Raw genomic sequence first — 6,648 nt, forward strand, 5'->3', positions numbered from 1 at the left:
GATAGTTCCATTCAGTAGGCAGCTTGATCCAGAAGAAACCCCAAGGCTTTGCCTATCAGCCCAATTCCACGGAAGTGTAAAGAAGTTCTACTTTTCAGAATATCCTGATGACATCACAACAAAAGATCATCAGCAAAACCAACAAAATCCAGGATAGCAAAAGCAATTCTCAACAACAAAATAACTTCTGGGAGAATTATCATCCCTGACTTCAAGCTATACTAGTACTACAGAGCAATAGTCATACAAGCCACATGGTATTGTTATATAGACACATAGTTTGATCAGTAGGATAGAGTTGAAGACCCAAAAACAAACCCAGATACCTATGGACACTTGATCTTTGACAATGAAGCCAAAACCATACAAAGGAAAAAAGAAAGCATGTTCAACAAATGATGCTGATCTAACTGGAGGTCTGCATGTAGAAGAATGCAAATTGATCCATTTCTATCATCTTGTGCAAAGTTCAAATCTAAGTGGATCAAGAACCTCAACATAAAACCAGATATAGTGAATCAAATAGAAGAGAAAGTAGGAAATAACCTTGAACGCTTTGGCACAGGGGAAATTTTTCTGAACAGAACACCAATGACTCAGGCTCTATGATCAACAATTAACAGATGGGACCTCATGAAACTGAAAACCTTCTGTAAGGCACAGAACACTTTGAATAGGACAAAATGGCAACCTACAGATTGCAGTAAGATCTTCACTAACCATGCATCTGATAGAGGTCCCATATCCAAAACATATAAGGAAATCAAGAAGTTAGATGACAAAAAACCCAAATAACCCAATTAAAAATGTGGTTCAGAGCTAAACAGATAATTCTTGACAGCAGAACCTCCATGACTGGGAAGCACTTAAGGAAATATCAACATCCTTAATCACCAGGAAAGTGGAAATCAAGTGACCTTGAAATTCCACCTTACACCGAACAGAATGACTCTGATCAAAAACTTAAGTGACAACACATGCTGTTGATAATGTGGCATAACAGGAACATTCATTGCTTGTGGTATTGCAAAGTGGTATGACCATTTTGGAAATCAATCTGGCCATTTCTCAGAAAAATGGAAATACTTCTACCTTAAGACCCAGCTATACTGCTCTTGGGCATATATCTAAATGATTTTACACCACACCACAAGGACACATGATCCACTATGTTCAAAGAAGCTTCTTTGTAATAGCCAGAAATGGAAAGCAATCCATATGTGACTCAACTGAAGAATGGATCTAGAAAATGTGGTCAATCACACAATGGGATTCTATTGCACTATTGAAAACAAGGACATCAAGAATTTTGAAGGAAAATACATGGAACTAGAAAATATTATCCTGAGTGACATAAACCAGATCCCATGCATGCTTTGTACTCTCCAATAAGTGAATATTAACCAAAAAGTACAGACTACCCATAACACACCCCTTTATTTAAAAGAAGGAAAATATAAGGAAGTCCCAAGTGATTGCACTGATAAGAAGAAACAAAATTGTAAAGGAAGGCAGAGAGAAGAAGGAAGCTGCATAGGAGATGGGGGTGGCAATAGAGTGACTGAATCAGGTATAGGCAGAGACATAAGAGAAGTCCACAGGGCAAGGAGAATGAAAGGAAATATCTGTGGGGTTGGATTGAGGAAATCTCTAGCAATTCCTAGAGACTGGGGATGGTGAGACTTCTGGGACTCGATGTGACTGCCTTTAGCCAAAATTCTCTTCAGTTGGAATATGGAACCTGAATAGATCACTTTCAGTAGCCAGACAAGACCCCAAATGGAGGGATGGGGATATAGACCCACTTACAAAACTTTCTATCCAAATTTGGTCCTGTATTAAAGAAATGCAGAGACAAAAATGGAGTAGAGACTGAAGGAATGACCGACCAGTGACTGACCCAACATGAGACCAATCCCATGGGAAGACATCAATCCTTCACAGCATAATTTATTAATGTTATGTTGTGCTTGTAGACAGGATGCTAGTGTAGCTGTCCTCTGAGAGGCTTTACTCAGCAGGTGACTGAGACAGTTGCAGATACCCACAGCCAAACACTGGAACGAGGTCGAGGACCCTTACATAAGAATTAGGATAAAGATTGAAGGCTCTGGAGGTGAAGGCTACCCCACAAGAGGCCAAAAGTGCCAACAAATTGGACCACCGGGAGCTCACAGAGACTGAGCTACAAGCCAACCAGTATATACTGGCTGGGCCGAGTCTCCCAGCATATATACCGCAGAGACATGTCTTGTCTGGCTTCAGTGGGAGAGAATATACCTAATTCTTTTTTTTATATTTTTTTATTATTATTAACTTGAGTATTTCTTATATACATTTCGAGTGTTATTCCCTTTCCCGGTTTCCGGGCAAACATCCCCCTCCCCCCCTTGCTTCCCTCTCCCCAACAGTCTAGTTCACAGGGGTTCAGTCTTAGCAGGACCCAGGGCTTCCCCTTCCACTGGTGCTCTTACTAGGATATTCATTTGCTACCTATGAGGTCAGAGTCCAGGGTCAGTCCATGTATAGTCTTTGGGTGAGTGGCTTAGTCCCCTGGAAGCTCTGGTTGGTTGGCATTGCTGTACATATGGGGTCTCAAGCTCCTTCAAGCTCTGCCAGTTCTTTCTCTGATTCCTTCAACGGGGGTCCTGTTCTCAGTTCAGTGGTTTCCTGCTGGCATACGCCTCTGTATTTGCTGTATTCTGGCTGTGTCTCTCAGGAGCGATATGCATTCACTTTTGATCATCCGTCTTGAGTTTCATTTGTTCTAGGCATCTAGGGTAATTCAGCATTTGGGCTAATAGCCACTTATCAATGAGTACATACCATGTATGTCTTTCTGTGATTGGTTAGCTCACTCAGGATGATATTTTCAGTTCCAACCATTTGCCTACAATTTCATAAAGTCATTGTTTTGATAGCTGAGTAATATTCCATTGTGTAGATGTACCACATTTTCTGTATCCATTCCTCTGTTGAAGGGCATCTGGGTTCTTTCCAGCTTCTGGCTATTATAAATAAGGCTGCGATGAACATAGTGGAGCACGTGTCTTTTTTATATGTTGGGGCATCTTTTGGGTATATGCCCAGGAGAGGTATAGCTGGATCCTCAGGCAGTTCAATGTCCAATTTTCTGAGGAACCTCCAGACTGATTTCAGAATGGTTGTAGCAGTCTGCAACTCCACCAACAATGGAGGAGTGTTCCCCTTTCTCCACATCCTCGCCAGCATTTGCTGTCACCTGAGTTTTTGATCTTAGCCATTCTCACTGGTGTGAGGTGAAATCTCAGGGTTGTTTTGATTTGCATTTCCCTTATGACTAACGATGTTGAACATTTCTTTAGGTGTTTCTCGGCCATTCGGTATTCCTCAGCTGTGAATTCTTTGTTTAGCTCTGAACCCCATTTTTTAATAGGGTTATTTGTCTCCCTGCGGTCTAACTTCTTGAGTTCTTTGTATATTTTGGATATAAGCCCTCTATCTGTTGTAGGATTGGTAAAGATCTTTTCCCAATCAGTTGGTTGTCATTTGTCCTAACCACAGTGTCCTTTGCCTTACAGAAGCTTTGCAGTTTTATGAGATCCCATTTGTGGATTCTTGATCTTAAAGCATAAGCCATTGGTGTTTTGTTCAGGAAATTTTTTCCAGTGCCCATGTGTTCCAAATGCTTCCCTAGTTTATCTTCTATTAGTTTGAGTGTATCTGGTTTGATGTGGAGTCCTTTATCCACTTGGACTTAAGCTTTGTACAGGGTGATAAGCATGGATCGATCTGCATTCTTCTACATGTTGACCTCCAGTTGAACCAGCACCATTTGCTGAAAATGCTATCTTTTTTCCATTGGATGGTTTTGGCTCCTTTGTCAAAAATCAAGTGCCCATAGATGTGTGGGTTCATTTCTGGGTCTTCAATTCTGTTCCATTGGTCTATCTGTCTGTCTCTGTACCAATACCATGCAGTTTTTATCACTATTGCTCTATAATACTGCTTGAGTTCTGGGATAGTGATTCCCCTGAAGTCCTTTTATTGTTGAGGATAGTTTAGCTATCCTGGGTTTTTGTTATTCAGATGAATTTGCAAATTGTTCTGTCTAACTCTTTGAAGAATTGGATTGGTATTTTGATGGGGATTGCATTGAATCTGTAGATAAACTTTTGGTAGAATGGCCATTTTACTATATTAATCCTGCCAATCCATGAGCATGGGAGATCTTTCCATCTTCTGAGATCTTCTTCAATTTCTTTCTTCAGAGTCTTGAAGTTCTTATTGTACAGATCTTTCCCTTGCTTGGTTAAAGTCACACCGAGGTACTTTATATTATTTGGGTCTATTATGAAGGGTGTCATTTCCCTAATTTCTTTCTCGGCCTGTTTCTCTTTTGTGTAGAGGAAGGCTACTGATTTATTTGAGTTAATTTTATACCCAGCCACTTTGCTGAAGTTGTCTATCAGCTTTAGTAGTTCTCTGGTGGAACTTTTGGGATCACTTAAATATACTATCATATCATCTGCAAATAGTGATATTTTGACTTCTTCTTTTCCGATCTGTATCCCCTTGACCTCCTTTTGTTGTCTGATTGCTTTGGCTAGAACTTCAAGAACTATATTGAATAAGTAGGGAGAGAGTGGGCAGCCTTGTCTAGTCCCTGATTTTAGTGGGATTGCTTCAAGTTTCTCTCCATTTAGTTTAATGTTAGCAACTGGTTTGCTGTATATGGCTTTTACTATGTTTAGGGATGGGCCTTGAATTCCTATTCTTTCCAGGACTTTTATCATGAAGGGGTGTTGAATTTTGTCAAATGCTTTCTCAGCATCTAATGAAATGATCATGTGGTTTTGCTCTTTCAGTTTGTTTATATAATGGATCACGTTGATGGTTTCCGTATATTAAACCATCCCTGCATGCCTGGGATGAAGCCTACTTGATCATGGTGGATGATTGTTTTGATGTGCTCTTGGATTCGGTTTGCCAGAATTTTATTGAGTATTTTTGCGTCGATATTCATAAGGGAAATTGGTCTGAAGTTCTCTTTCTTTGTTGGGTCTTTGTGTGGTTTAGGTATAAGAGTAATTGTGGCTTCATAGAAGGAATTGGTGGTGCTCCATCTGTTTTTCAATTTTGTGGAATAGTTTGGATAATATTGGTGCGAGGTCTTCTATGAAGGTCTGATAGAATTCTGCACTAAACCCGTCTGGACCTGGGCTCTTTTTGGTTGGGAGACCTTTAATGACTTCTTCTATTTCCTTAGGAGTTATGGGGTTGTTTAACTGGTTTATCTGTTCCTGATTTAACTTCGGTTTTTCCTGGTATCTGTCTAGGAAATTGTCCATTTCCTGCAGATTTTCAAGTTTTGTTGAATATAGGCTTTTTATAGTAAGATCTGATGATTTTTGAATTTCCTCTGAATCTGTAGTTATGTCTCCTTTTCATTTCTGATTTTGTTAATTTGGACACACTCTCTGTGTCCTCTCGTTAATCTGGCTAAGGGTTTATCTATCTTGTTCATTTTCTCAAAGAACCAACTTTTGGTTCTGTTGATTCTTTCTATGGTCCTTTTTGTTTCTACTTGGTTGATTTCAGCTCTGAGTTTGATTATTTCCTGCCTTCTACTCCTCCTGGGTGTATTTGCTTCTTTTTGTTCTAGAGCTTTTTGGTGTGCTGTCAAGCTGCTGACATATGCTCTTTCCTGTTTCTTTCTGCAGGCACTCAGCGCTATGAGTTTTCCTCTTAGCACAGCTTTCATTGTGTCCCATAAGTTTGGGTATGTTGTACCTTCATTTTCATTAAATTCTAAAAAGTTTTTAATTTCTTTCTTTATTTCTTCCTTGACCAGGTTATCATTGAGTAGAGCATTGTTCAATTTCCACGTATATGTGGGCATTCTTCCCTTATTGTTATTGAAGACCAGTTTTGGCCGTGGTGGTCTGATAGCGCATGGGATTATTTCTATCTTTCTGTACCTGTTGAGGCCCGTTTTTGACCAATTATATGGTCAATTTTGGAGAAAGTGCCATGAGGAGCTGAGAAGAAGGTATATCCTTTTACTTTAGGATAGAATGTTCTATAAATATCCGTTAAGTCCATTTGGCTCATGACTTCTCTTAGTCTGTCTACATCTCTGTTTAATTTCTGTTTCCATGATCTGTCCATTGATGAGAGTGGGGTGTTGAAATCTCCCACTATTATTGTGTGAGGTGCAATGTGTGTTTTGAGCTTTAGTAAGGTTTCTTTTACGTATGTAGGTGCCCTTGTATTTGGGGCATAGATATTTAGGATTGAGAGTTCATCTTGGTGGATTTTTCCTTTGATGAATATGAAGTGTCCTTCCTTATCTTTTTTGATGACTTTTAGTTGAAAATTGATTTTATCTGATATTAGAATGGCTACTCCAGCTTGCTTCTTCCGACCATTTGCTTGGAAAGTTGTTTTCCAGCCTTTCACTCTGAGGTAGTGTCTGTCTTTGTCTCTGAGGTGTGTTTCCTGTAGGCATCAGAATGCAGGGTCCTAGTTGCATATCCAGTTTGTTAATCTATGTCTTTTTATTGGAGAGTTGAGGCCATTGATGTTGAGAGATATTAAGGAATAGTGATTATTGCTTCCGGTTGTATTCATATTTGGATGTGAGGTTATGTTTGTGTGCTTTTCTTC

This window comes from Rattus rattus, chromosome 6, assembly GCF_011064425.1.
Source record: "Rattus rattus isolate New Zealand chromosome 6, Rrattus_CSIRO_v1, whole genome shotgun sequence".
NCBI classification, from domain to species: domain Eukaryota; kingdom Metazoa; phylum Chordata; class Mammalia; order Rodentia; family Muridae; genus Rattus; species Rattus rattus.